This window comes from Seriola aureovittata, chromosome 3 (genome assembly GCF_021018895.1).
Source record: "Seriola aureovittata isolate HTS-2021-v1 ecotype China chromosome 3, ASM2101889v1, whole genome shotgun sequence".
Taxonomy (NCBI): Eukaryota; Metazoa; Chordata; class Actinopteri; order Carangiformes; family Carangidae; genus Seriola; species Seriola aureovittata.
In genome coordinates this window covers 30,445,271-30,459,428 of record NC_079366.1, presented here as the reverse complement: position 1 = coordinate 30,459,428, position 14,158 = coordinate 30,445,271, and the positions used below count along the sequence as shown (strand labels likewise).

At 36.3% G+C, this 14,158-nt stretch overlaps 1 long non-coding RNA gene across 2 annotated transcripts; it reads left to right on the top strand.

Moving 5' to 3' along the window:
- Positions 1-939: 939 nt before the first annotated feature.
- Positions 940-7,516, top strand: LOC130164673 (uncharacterized). 2 transcript variants are annotated; one of them, XR_008826643.1, is made up of 3 exons: positions 940-1,046; positions 4,304-4,451; positions 5,781-7,516. It is a non-coding gene; the product is annotated as an uncharacterized LOC130164673 (long non-coding RNA). The 2 variants fall into 2 exon arrangements; XR_008826642.1 differs by lacking the exon at positions 940-1,046 and adding an exon at positions 2,282-2,929.
- The last annotated feature ends 6,642 nt before the right edge of the window (positions 7,517-14,158 follow it).

Sequence of the window (14,158 nt, the reverse complement as noted above, 5' to 3'; positions counted from 1 at the left end):
GACGGAGAGGTAAGATTAAATAAAAAATTAAAAAAGTTCTATAAAGCTTTTAATGTGTCTAAAGGAAACATGAGTGACCGAGCAGGGACAGAGTGACGGTTAATTAGTTTGTATTAGCATCAGGCTTAGGCTGGTAATTGGTCTATTAACCACAATAGAGCAGTGACTGCTTCGTTGTGACATCACAAAGTTCTGAATACAGGCTGTGTGCATTTCTCTGTGGACTGAGGCTTTGATACTTTCACAGTATTAATATAGAAGCTAGAGCTGATCTATAATCACACTACACATGGACACAGACCTTTACACTGGAGGAGCTTTAATAACTTGCCCACTCTGCAGTCATAATATAAATATAAATATAAAATATCAGGAAACTGAAAACCAGACTCGTCCAGATCAAACTCAAAACTTTATAGAGCTAAAATTAGAGAAAATGCTGCTTGTCCAGGATAATAATGGGACATTTATGCACCAGAGCTCCTGTTTAAATATAAATAATTATGCTCAACATATTTTGAATATTGCTCCCTTCACTTCCCCCCTGCTGATGCTCAGTGGATTCAGACTGAGTCACATCTGCACTGAACAGAAGTGGATGGGAAACAGTGGATTCTTATTTTAATGGACACAGTGTTTAACAGAGGGACGTGCGGAGATGTCGGACAGGATGTTGGCGTGTTGGACTCTTCCTTCGCTCCCCAACCCCCCCCCCCCCCCCCCCCCCCCCCACCACCACCACCTTTTTATACCAGTCACTGCCGGGCGTCATGGCAACAGGTGAAGTCTGCTCCCTGATTGGCTGTGTGTCCCAGGATCACCCGTTGCCGTTCGCAGTCAGAAGTGCTGAGTGGACCCTCCTTTTTAAAGCCCCCCCCCCTCCCGCCCTCACCCTCCCAGTTCATGGCCTCCTATTATTTAGCAGATTTGTTTTTGCATCCTGGCTGAACCTTCTAGTGTGGGAGGAAAAAACTGCAGCAGGGATCATATATGTGCCTCTGCAGGGACGCCGGGGGCATAACCTAACAAATGTGTGGGGTCAATTGGTAAGGACTGTTTTCTGTTGTGTTCCTTGTGCAGAGGTAGGGAGCGGAGGTAGAGTACTGCTAAGTTGTGTGCTAAGGTGAGGAGTGGAGGTGATGGAGAGCTTGGATGTGGATAACATCAACCGGGACTCCATGTTCCACTTCTAAAAGGTTTAAACTCGATGTATTTCACAGCCTCACAGTGAGAACTTGGACTCCTGATGAATCTAAGGCAAGTGTTTTGGTTTGTCGGTGCCGTAAACTTGTAAAAATCTGCTTTTTTTTTTTCTTTTTCTTTTTTAAAAGTTTGCTCCGCTGCACTGAAAAACAACTTAGTAGTACCTCTATTCTCTGACACATGTGAGTGTTTGTGAAAATAAACTTCTCACCTGGATTACTAAGTTTTGGGATGAATGGTTCTTTTCATGCTGGAACGGACAGAAGGGAGCGATTGTGACGTTGCTGATGATGATCTGCCAGCTTGTTTGTTAGGTGACTCAGATATTAAGAGTGAGCTCCTCTTGCTAGCTGCTACAGGCCGGACGGACGAGGAGAATGTCAAAGTTACCTGGTTCCTCTGACTCTAAGGACGTCGGCAACCGGTCAGTAACAGAAAACAACAAAGATGTCTGCTGTGGAAGAGGAGGAGGAGGAGGAGGTGCTTGGCTTGGGTAGCGGGGGAAAAAAATTGAAAACCTGACAAGACAAACAACAGGGGGAAGAGAGGAGCTACAAAAGCAGGATGGTGTGATTTTGTGACGAGGATTTCTGAACTTAAGAGCTGCAAGAAGGTAAGGTACTGAACCTGCTTTTACTAGATGGATCTACAGAGGAGGAAGATTTCTAGAAGGGAAAAACTACTAAGGAAAAAGAAGAGGAGAAAAAGTCAGAAAAGACAGAACAAAAGAAAAAATTAAAACGAGAGAAAACAAGAGAAGAAGAGTCCAAACAAGACGAGACAAAGGAAGACAAAACAAGAGAAGACCAAAGAGTGAAAGGTAAAGACGAGGTCAGCAAGAGAAACAATGTTGGATCCTGAATTTCCGTCGACCCTGAAGAGGATTTGAAGCTGATCCGCACACGAAGGAGAAGAAATCATCTCAATTAAAAGTCAAGATGCCTCCTCCTCCTCCTCCTCCTCCTCCTCCTCCTCCTCCTCAGGACCCTCCAGGAGCACTTGAGGAGAGGAAGAAGAAGCTAAACCTGAGCTAATTCACATGAGGATAATGAAGAGGATGAGGGCTAAAGAGGGGGGCGGGGGGGGGGGGGTGAGGGTGGGGGGGGCACAGGGTCAGCTACACAAACAATGTTACCCTCGCTACATTTAACGTCAAGCCCCGCAGGCGACAACAATGGCGTCAGCACGGCCCTTCCACGTCTAAACGTTGCTAGATTTCTCTCTGGCTGGTCTCAGTGTGCTCGAACAGCACAAAGTCCAAACAATTGAGAGGTTTTTCTGTTTTCCATCGCGCTCAGCAGGTCACAACTCGTATAAAAACACAAAGGTTGCAGCTGCCGTGGCTTTTCACACCACTGCCATTAAAAAAAAAAAAAAAAAAAAAGCTGCGGTTCATTCCTCAAAGAATGTGAAGCCGGGCGTCTGAAGGAGGCCGCAAAACAAACCTCTGCCATGGGGCTTCGGTGAGGAGTGTTACTGGTTGAGGTACTGTCTCTCTCTCTCTAATCCGAGGCCGTTTGAAGGGAGGGGAAGTCGGTGCTGCACCCGAGAGTTGGCGCTCGCTCTCGTTTGAAAGAGAAGGAGGCGTGGATGTGATCGGTCAGGTGGTTCGTTGGCCGCAAGGCGTCAAATCTTGGATTTAAAGTTAAAAGATAACAGCGATGAACAAAAGTGCCACAGAGTCCATTAGGAAATCAGCGTCTTCTGTTGCTGCCATGATACTTTGGTAACCGTTTAATTATTTCTGATCAATGCAATGCGATTTGGTTTCGGATGATTGATCGCACAGTGTGAGTTTGTGACAGGCATTTTCACAACTTTTTATTTTTTAGATTTGACGACTAAATTTGATCCAGGTTTCAGGTTCTCAAATGTGAGAGATTTCAGATTTCTTACTTACATTGCAGCGTTTTTGTGTTTAGACTTTTGGTCGAACGACACAAAACATTTAATGACTTTATTAGTTGCAGCCCTAAATATTTCTCTTAATTTTTTCATCAGTGTCTCAGCTGCGAAAATGAAAACACGTCTCAACAAACTTAATTCCTGGCAGGTTGGTTTCCATTGGCAACATCCTTTTGATAATTCAGGTTTATGACAGGTTGTGTCTTATTTTTGTAGTTTTGTATTTATGATCAACGTCACCACAAAGAAGTTTGAAATCGAGGATGGGGGGGGTCTTGTATCTAACCTGAAGGTCGGTCGTCCGATTCGTCATGATTCAGTTTTCAGTCTTGAAGTTCGTACATTTGGCCGAACGCGGAAGTCACGCCTGAAAGGATCGTACTGTCTGTGTCTCACGAGACGTCGAGATAGACAGTAGTTGAGTACGTTACTGTGAGGTGTTGAAACTGCTGGCGTTCATGATCAGGGTGTAGAGATATTGTTGAGTTACTAAATCGTCGTGTTTATGTTTCATCCTGTTTCGTGCAGTTGATATTAAGTTGATTGTGTCTCCTATTTTCCAGTCAGTCGTTGGTTTCCATTCTTTTCTGTCCATTGTGACGAAAATATCTATTTACAGAAGCTTGAAACTGATTTGAGAGAAGCAACAGTCAAAAACATTTTCTCTCATTGTTCTCCATCACGGCAGTGAAGCTGAGTCAGATCATTTCTGATTGCGCTACCGAGCTGTGACTGTCAGAACCACAGAGAGGATTATGTTTCTGTTAAACATCAACTCTGATCTGGAGGATTTGCTAATTAACAGTAAACACAAAGTACAGCTGGAGCTGATGGCAATGTCGTTAGTTTGGCAGGTATTTGTTCATAACCCAAAGTTGGACAAATGACAAATTCATCCAGAGAAATGAAATTCAATGTTCGATTCAAAATTCATGATAATCTGTCCATGAGTTGTTGAGGTATTTCTATATATTTCCTTCCTTACAACCATTAGTGTTACCTAAAAGACATTTTCTGAGGGTTTTTAAGTCGAATTTGAATTTACTGTAAAATTGTGTTTTGTTTACTGGACTCCGAGGTTGAGGAAGGCTTTCTGTTGTCTTTTGATTGTATAAACCAAGACTAAGTAGAAAAGTAGTAATGACCAGATGTAACCTGATGTCCTGGCTGTGACTAACTGCTGTGGCTCCTGCAGGTTTCCCAAGGGGACGCTACTGAGAAGCTGGCTCACCAAGTCGCGGCCCAGGTTGCTGCTGCTGATCGCAGGGTTGAAGAGGCCTCAGGTGACCCTCATGAGGAGGAAAAGGATGAAGCGCACAAAAGTAGCAAAGGCCACGTAAGCGGTAAATATGGCTTATGTTGCACGGAGGAATGCTGAACCCCACCATCAACAAAAACACAGGAACTGGGTGGAAAGGACGAATATGCAATGTTTACACATGAAAACATGTTACGGTACAGCTGCTAATGTCATCAGATCAAAACAACCTTATCACAAAATTCATAAAATATCCTTTTGAACCAATAACATCAAACACACTGAACTGGGCTGCAGTTTACTCTAAAATAAAGGAGCAGAAACATTGAACATTGATTCCGTAACTGAACAAGTCAAAATTAATGTGATGAGATTTTATGCTTCGAGCCGACCTACAACCACGCTGGTGCAGAACCTCCTTTAATCACTTCATTCTTTAACTGACACCGTCTCTTCCATCATATTTAAGTAATATGTATTAGTGGATAGGTTTTGTGAGGAACGCAACACCGGCCAGATTAAAACTTTTATCAACATAAGAAACACCTGTTGAAAGGATTGGCAAACTATGTGTTCAAACTGAATGTATCTGCAGCATTTTGGCTCAAATATAAGATGATATTTTTACCGGATTTGACGTTAAAAACAGTTGGGTTTGCTTATATTTGAGGAGACATCAGATATTCCATTTGAGTGGAAGAATATCCGTGTACCACCAGCTCCTACAGGGTTGCATTATCACTTGCTTGTAGCTTTACTGTTTATTGCATGGTCGCTGAGTTCGTCAACCCTTTGGTTACCTAGTCAACCAAGTCCAAAACGTCTTTGGATGTCTTCAATGTAGAAACAGACCAAATCTTTGTTAAAGTACCTGCCTCACCGATACAAGGATCATAAAAACACAGTTTGAAAAATGCGTAACGCTAGAGAAAGAGAGTGAAACTTCCCCAAAAGGACAAGTCTGTTAAAGTGTTTTGTATATCCTAAAGCCTTATTTACGCAGCTCAACACTCTTGGTTAAAATTTGGGAAAGATGGTGGTTTACCATTAACTTGAGTTTGAGACAGGATTCGTTGACTTTTTCAATGTATAACCCGAACCAGCCTCTTTTCCGAGCTTTAACAAAGTCATTTAGTCGCCTAAATCTAACCTCGCATCTTTGAAGGAATTTCATTGGTTTCAATGGGGTTTTGTGTTCGGCTTGTGTTGGTTTAGCAGACAAGTGTCCAATTCTATAATCACTGAACTCTTTCCAAAGAAGTATGTGTTTTTTCTGTGTCACCTTTGTCTGTCCATTTGGATTTTCTTGCTTGTTTTCTTTATTTTAACCGAAGAAAAAAAAAATTGTCCGTGTGAAAAGAGAAACTTTGATGCGCTCCACCAAAAACCAAATGTGTTCCCTGTCTCCTTCCAGAACCTGCAGCCGGATGCCCCACTTCACCTGAGTCCTTAACAGAAAGGAACTCCTTGTTAGATATGGAAGACAAAGATAAGGAAGACCTGTGTGTTGGATCGTTTCCCCAGCAACGAACTAAAATCCCGGAACCACAAGACAGAGTGAAGCCGGAGAACAAACCACAGAGATTGAGACCTCCAGACTAATCCGGATTACACCAGACCTGGACTGCCAGCTTCACCCCACTCTCTTCAAATACACATCTGTTTTGGCTCATTAGACTGTAATGACTGTGGCCTGTACCTCATTCCTATCCAAAGGGAAACTGTTGGTAGAACAAACCCAGCTGTCCCTGTGTTCTTAGTTCAGACTCTTTCAGGTTTCCAGGTTGATGTGTTTGAGTCTCAGAGGAGCCCAAACCAGCTGCTGATTAAACTCTTAAATCTGATGGGACGCCAACTCAGCCTCACATTCTTCTGTCAGACCAAAACTTGTCAAGTAGCTCACTTCCACACAAAACGAAGCTTTTATGACATCCACCGAGAAATGCGGACGTTACAACATTCAACCCTTGATGATATGGAAATTTGTAATGTCAAGATTCAGACGCTAGGTTGCTAATCATGGCACAGTTTGCAATAGAAATTTGCTTAATCATCATCTGTGCAGGATGTGAACTTGAAGTCTGAGGAGGTTTTTTTTCTTGAAGTTTTTCCCCCATTTTATTTTTCATAACGTGGGTAGAATAAGTTTTGGAAGAAAACGCTTCATTTTCATCGTGTTTGTCTGTAAATAATTGTAGACACACAACTGGCTCGAACAGTGGAGTGTCTGGAGAAATTTGCTTCATGTGGGATGATTGGATTTCGCAAAGCCAAGGACGTCAGTGACTAATAATATTATCTAACAAGCCTCAGGAAATGTGGGGTTTGTGATGTTTTGTCTGCCTACAACAGTTGCCATTGTTGTGGATGGTTACACGCAAATTTAAACAACATCCAGCTGAAAATATCCTTTCACTAACAGTTGACAAAGAATTTAATTGGTCGAGGAGGGTCCCAGTCAGAAATATCAGATATTGGAAAGTCAGAGATCTGTGTAATGATCTTACTAAACCGTGACGTAATGGTGTGCTTGAAAACTAGTTTGATTTATTTGAAGCATTATATGGAGGAAAGAAAGTATTAAATAAAATGCAAACAAAATTTTCTTTTGTCCAAGTGGAGCCTTCAGTCTCATTTTGTTGTTTTAGCTTCAACACCACAGATAGATCAGTGATTTTATCTAAAAGCCCACACATTTCTATTCTTTAAGCTAGCTAAATCTTCAGTGCTGTGGTCCTTTTACCAGCTATTTTAAATTTCTCTTGATTCCCACAGTTTAAAGTGTATGTTTGTGATATTAGTCCACATCTTGTCATGGTAGACATATGGTAGTCACTTTGCTGTGATGGATTCACTTCAAAATTAATCAAAAAATACATCCAACATGTTGACAATTGAACATGGTAGCACTTTATATTAAGTTAAATTCTTTTTATTTCCAATCATTCAACATTTCAAAGATCACCAAAATTAAAAGATTGAAAGGTATCGGATTAATCTCTATCTTATTCCATTTCTATTTTTTAACTATTCGTAGTGACATCCATCAAGGAAACCTAATTCTTGTTAACCATATTGACTTGCTGGAAAAAGTTAAATAAACTACTGACTTAATATAAAGTGTCACCAAATATTTGTACTGATTTAAGATGAAATGAAATTAATGTAGTCCACCAACACTGATTACAGAAGGTTCTGGATATCTTTAATCTTGTGGTGTTTTCATGATTTTACTTACCATCTCTGCTTGTTTGCTGCTTCATGTTGATGAAAAGTCAGTTCTACTACGAAGACTGAGAAGATCTGAAAACCAAGCTTTTCTTTCAGAAAACTCTGGGAGGTGCAGCTACATAGAAACATGCCTATCAGTTTCTCTTTTGCATGAAGCTAACTGCTAACATGCTAGCTTTCCTTACACTATTACTGGCACAATAGCTCTACTCTGCCAATCTCACTCACAATTAAAGAATGATAAAACTGAGAAGTATAACAACACATAAAACTAAAGCAGTCGTTGTGAGATAAAAATTGTAGAAATTGACATTGGTCTGGACATAGTACCTATGATGGTGGGGGCAGGGCTATCTGCTGGGCTTTATCATTTCAACACCTTTGTACAATTGTGTGTCAGTGATTCAGAGCTGTTTTTAGCTTTAAATTATGCTAATGGATCTTAACAAACTAACTTTGTTAGCTTATGTTAGCAAGAGAGGTCACAAAATCATATTTAAATGAAAAATAATACACAATTGGTAGTGAGTTAGCTGTTGTTAACCGGCATTAGCTCACTATCTTTAGCTTGTTTAGTTATCTAGTAGCGTAGCCTAAATTAGTTTTATGGCTGACCCAGGTCAAATTAGGATTTTTTTTATATATAAATTATGAAATTACATGGCGTAGAAGTAATGCATCAGTAACTGTGATGGAGGGGTCTTAATCTGTTTGAGAAGAATGAGTGGGAAACAGCCAACTGGCTAACTATGCTACTGTTTCTAATCATCTACAGCAGGAGACAGCTAACTAGTGAAACCTCACTATCAGATGTTTATCATGTTACTGTCACTAAATTATTCTTACCATTTTACTGGGTTTTTACAGCAGGAGTCAATACTGACAAGCTAACATACCAGCTAGAAGTATAGATTCTGAAGGGAAAAAATTGCATGAAAATAGTATGACTTCAAACCCTGTGTTTGTTTAATTCTGTTGCTTGCACAAACATGCTAAACTGTCGATTGTTTGTTTCAGTTTGTTTTAATCTGCTCATTATTTTTGATTTATCATGGTCAAAGTAATGACAAATGCCCACAGCAGAGTCGGAAGTGACGGTTTCACAAGGCTAATTTATAATCAGAGTAAAGTGAGGTATTGAAAAGTCATGATAGTAAAGTATGAAAATTATATATTGTACTAATATATATAAATATCATAGTATAGTATGTCACAAAAATGTCCTCTCTCGCCTCACTCCTTGTAATCAGCTGACTTCAGATATTCGGCAACGAATCAGTTCTCACTACAATCTCAACCAGCCAATCACGTTGTCCATGTCGTAATTTAAAATTTGTTCTCCTCTCTTCTGCTGTCAGCTGTCATTTCAGTGCGTTTGCTGCGACATCCTCTACTCCATCCACCTCCACTCTTCATATCCAGTCAGGCCAAGTTCGTCATCATTCCACATCACATCGAGATATGCAGCTGCTCCTGTTCCTACCTCCAGGACCAGCACTAGTGTCTAGACCCGAGGGGGCTTCCTATGCAAAGTTTATGAAACACATATGATGACATCACGATAGGGTCTAGTCGCTGCACTTTTCCTCTCTCGTATTGCACATGGGAATAAAAGTTTATTTGTTCACACAAATTAGTCTCTCCTGATTGAAATGGCATGGATAGTAAGCTATAAACATGTCAAGGTATAATAACAGAAAATGCAATACTATGAAAAAGTATGGAAACAGTATAATGAGGCATGAAGAACATAAAAAATGTCATAGTATAATAAGGCATAGAAAAGTAAAAAAAACTTCATAGTGAGGCATAAAATGTTGTAGTATAGACAAAATAAAACTTCATAATATAGTAAGGCATAAGCCATAACTCAAATATCATGATAGTATATTAAGATAAAAAAAAGGTCAAATTAGGTCATAGTATAGTAAGGCATAATATGTCATAGTATAGTAAGGCATAAAAATGTAAGAAAACGTTATAGTATAGTAAGGCATAAAAATGTGGAAGAAAACGTCATCGTATGGTAAGGCATGAAAGTGTAAAAAAAACGTCATAATATAGTAAGGCATAAAAATGTAAAATGACATAGTATAGTAAGATATAAAAATGTAAAAAAAACATGATAGTATAGTAAGGCATAAAGATGTAAAAAAAAAACGTCATAGTATAGTAAGGCATAAAATGTTATAGTAAGGCATAAAAATGTAAAAAGACGTCATAATATAGTAAGGCATGAAAATGTAAAAAGACATAGTATAGTAAGGCATAAAAAGTCATAGTATAGTAAGGCATAAAAAGTCATAAAAACGTCATAGTATAGTAAGGCGTAAAAAGTCATAAAAACGTCATAGTATAGTAAGGCATAAAAAGTCATAAAAACGTCACAGTATAGTAAGGCATAAAAAGTCATAGTATAGTAAGGCATAAAAAGTCATAAAGACGTCATAGTATGATAAGGCATAAAAAGTCATAAAAAAGTCACAGTATAGTAAGGCATAAAAAGTCATAAAAACGTTGTATTATAGTAAGGCATAAAAAGTCATAAAAACGTCACAGTATAGTAAGGTATAAAAAGTCATAAAAACGTCATAGTATAGTGAGGCATAAAAAGTCATAAAAACGTCACAGTATAGTAATGCATAAAAAGTCATTGTATAGTAAGGCATAAAAAGTCATAAAAACATCATAGTATAGTAAGGCATAAAAAGTCATAAAAACGTCATAGTATAGTAAGGCATAAAAAGTCATAAAAAAAGTCACAGTATAGTAAGGCATAAAAAGTCATAAAAACGTCGCACTATAGTAAGGATTAAAAAGTCTTGAAAATGTCATAGTATAGTAAGGCATGAAAACGTCATAGTATAGTAAGGCATAAAAAGTCATAAAAACGATATATTATAGTAAGGTATAAAAAGTCAAAAAAACTTCATAGTATAGTAAGGCGTAAAAAGTCATAAAAATGTCATAGTATAGTAAGGCATAAAAAGTCATAAAAACGTCACAGTCTAGTAAGGCATAAAAAGTCATAATATCGTAAGGCATAAAAAGTCATAAAAACGTCATAGTATAGTAAGGCATAAAAAGTCATAGTATCGTAAGGCATAAAAAGTCATAAAAACGTCACAGTATAGTAAGGCATAAAAAGTCATAGTATCGCAAGGCATAAAAAGTCATAAAAACGTCACAGTATAGTAAGGCATAAAAAGTCATAAAAACATCATAGTATAATAAGGCATAAAAAGTCATAAAAACGTCATAGTATAGTAAGGCATAAAAAGTCATAAAAATGTCACAGTATAGTAAGGCATAAAAAGTCATAGTATAGTAAGGCATAAAAAGTCATTAAAATGTCATCGTATGATAAGGCATAAAAAGTCAAAAAAAACTTCATAGTATAGTAAGGCGTAAAAAGTCATAAAAACATCATAGTATAGTAAGACATAAAAAATCATAAAAACGTCATAGTATAGTAAGGCATAAAAAGTCATGAAAACGTCATAGTATGATAAGGCATAAAAAGTCATAAAAACGTCATAGTATAGTAAGGCATAAAAAGTCATAATATAGTAAGACATAAAAAATCATAAAAACGTCATAGTATAGTAAGGCATAAAAAGTCATAAAAACGTCATAGTATAGTAAGGCATAAAAAGTCATAAAAACGTCATAGTATAGTAAGGCATAAAAAGTCATAAAAACGTCATAGTATAGTAAGACATAAAAAATCATAAAAACGTCATAGTATAGTAAGGCATAAAAAGTCATAAAAACGTCATAGTATAGTAAGGCATAAAAAGTCATAAAAACGTAACAGTATAGTAAGGCATAAAAAGTCATAGTATCGTAAGGCATAAAAAGTCATAAAAACGTCACAGTATAGTAAGGCATAAAAAGTCATAGTATAGTAAGGCATAAAAAGTCATAAAAACGTCACAGTATAGTGAGGCATAAAAAGTCATAAAAACGTCATAGTATGATAAGGCATAAAAAGTCATAAAAACGTCACAGTATAGGAAGGCATAAAAACTCATGAAAACGTCACAGTATAGTAAGGCATAAAAAGTCATAAAAACGTCGTACTATAGTAAGGATTAAAAAGTCTTGAAAATGTCATAGTATAGTAAGGCATGAAAACATCACAGTATAGTAAGGCATAAAAAGTCATAAAAACGATATATTATAGTAAGGTATAAAAAGTCAAAAAAACGTCATAGTATAGTAAGCATAAAAAGTCATAAAAACGTCATAGTAAAGTAAGGCATAAAAAGTCATAAAAACGTCATAGTATAGTAAGACATAAAAAATCATAAAAACGTCATAGTATAGTAAGGCATAAAAAGTCATAAAAACGTCATAGTATAGTAAGGCATAAAAAGTCATAAAAAACGTAACAGTATAGTAAGGCATAAAAAAGTCATAGTATCGTAAGGCATAAAAAATCATAAAAACGTCACAGTATAGTAAGGCATAAAAAGTCATAGTATAGTAAGGCATAAAAAGTCATAAAAACGTCACAGTATAGTGAGGCATAAAAAGTCATAAAAACGTCATAGTATGATAAGGCATAAAAAGTCATAAAAACGTCACAGTATAGGAAGGCATAAAAACTCATGAAAACGTCACAGTATAGTAAGGCATAAAAAGTCATAAAAACGTCGTACTATAGTAAGGATTAAAAAGTCTTGAAAATGTCATAGTATAGTAAGGCATGAAAACATCACAGTATAGTAAGGCATAAAAAGTCATAAAAACGATATATTATAGTAAGGTATAAAAAGTCAAAAAAACTTCATAGTATAGTAAGGCGTAAAAAGTCATAAAAACGTCATAGTATAGTAAGGCATAAAAAGTCATAAAAACGTCATAGTATAGTAAGGCATAAAAAGTCATAGTATAGTGAGGGATAAAAAGTCATAAAAACGTCATAGTATAGTTATGATTAAAAAGTCATAAAAAGTCATAGTATAGTAGGGCATAAAAACGTCATAGTATAGTAAGGCATAAAAAGTCATAAAAACATCAAAGTATATTCAGGCATAAAAAGTCATGAAAACAACATAATATAATAAAGCATAAAAACGTCATACTATAGTAAGGCATAAAAACTCGTAGTATAGTAAGTCATAAAAAGTCATAAAAATGTCATAGTATAGTTATGATTAAAAAGTCATAAAAACGTCATAGTATAGCAAGGCATAAAAAGTCATAGTATAGTAAGGCATAAAAACGTCATAGTATAGTAAGGCATAAAAAGTCATAAAAACGTCACAGTATAGTAAGGCATAAAAAGTCATAAAAGCGTCATAGTATAATAAGGCATAAAAAGTCATAAAAACGTCATAGTATAGTAAGGCATAAAAAGTCATAGTATAGTAAGGCATAAAAAGTCATAAAAATGTCATCGTATGATAAGGCATAAAAAGTCAAAAAAAACTTCATAGTATAGTAAGGCGTAAAAAGTCATAAAAACATCATAGTATAGTAAGACATAAAAAATCATAAAAACGTCATAGTATAGTAAGGCATAAAAAGTCATGAAAACGTCATAGTATAGTAAGGCATAAAAAGTCATAAAAATGTCATAGTATAGTAAGGCATAAAAAGTCATAGTATAGTAAGGCATAAAAAGTCATAAAAATGTCATCGTATGATAAGGCATAAAAAGTCAAAAAAAACTTCATAGTATAGTAAGGCATAAAAAGTCATAGTATAGTGAGGCATAAAAAGTCATAAAAACGTCATAGTATAGTTATGATTAAAAAGTCATAAAAAGTCATAGTATAGTAAGGCATAAAAACTTCATAGTATAGTAAGGCATAAAAAGTCATAAAAACATCATAGTATATTCAGGCATAAAAAGTCATGAAAACAACATAATATAATAAAGCATAAAAACGTCATAGTATAGTAAGGCATAAAAACTCGTAGTATAGTAAGTCATAAAAAGTCATAAAAACGTCATAGTATTGCAAGGCATAAAAAGTCATAGTATAGTAAGGCATAAAAACGTCATAGTATAGTAAGGCATAAAAAGTCATTGTATCGCAAGGCATAAAAAGTCAAAAAAAAGATATATTATAGTAAGGCATAAAAAGTCATAAAAAGTCATAGTAGAGTAAGGCATAAAAAGTCATAAAAACGTCGTAGTATAGTAAGGCATAAAAAGTCATAGTATAGTAAGTCATAAAAAGACGTAAAAACGTCACAGTATAGTAAGGCATAAAAAGACGTAAAAACGTCACAGTATAGTAAGGCATAAAAAGACGTAAAAACATCACAGTATAGTAAGGCATAAAAAGTCATAAAAACGTCACAGTATAATAAGGCATAAAAAGTCATAGTATAGTAAGGCATAAAAAGTCATAAAAACGTCATAGTATAGTAAGGCATAAAAGTCATAGTATAGTAAGGCATAAAAAGTCTTGAAAATGTCATAGTATAGTAAGGCATGAAAACGTCATAGTATAGTAAGGCATAAAAAGTCATAAAAACGTCACAGTATAGTAAGGCATAAAAAGTCATAGTATCGTAAAGCATAAAAAGTCATAAAAACGTCAC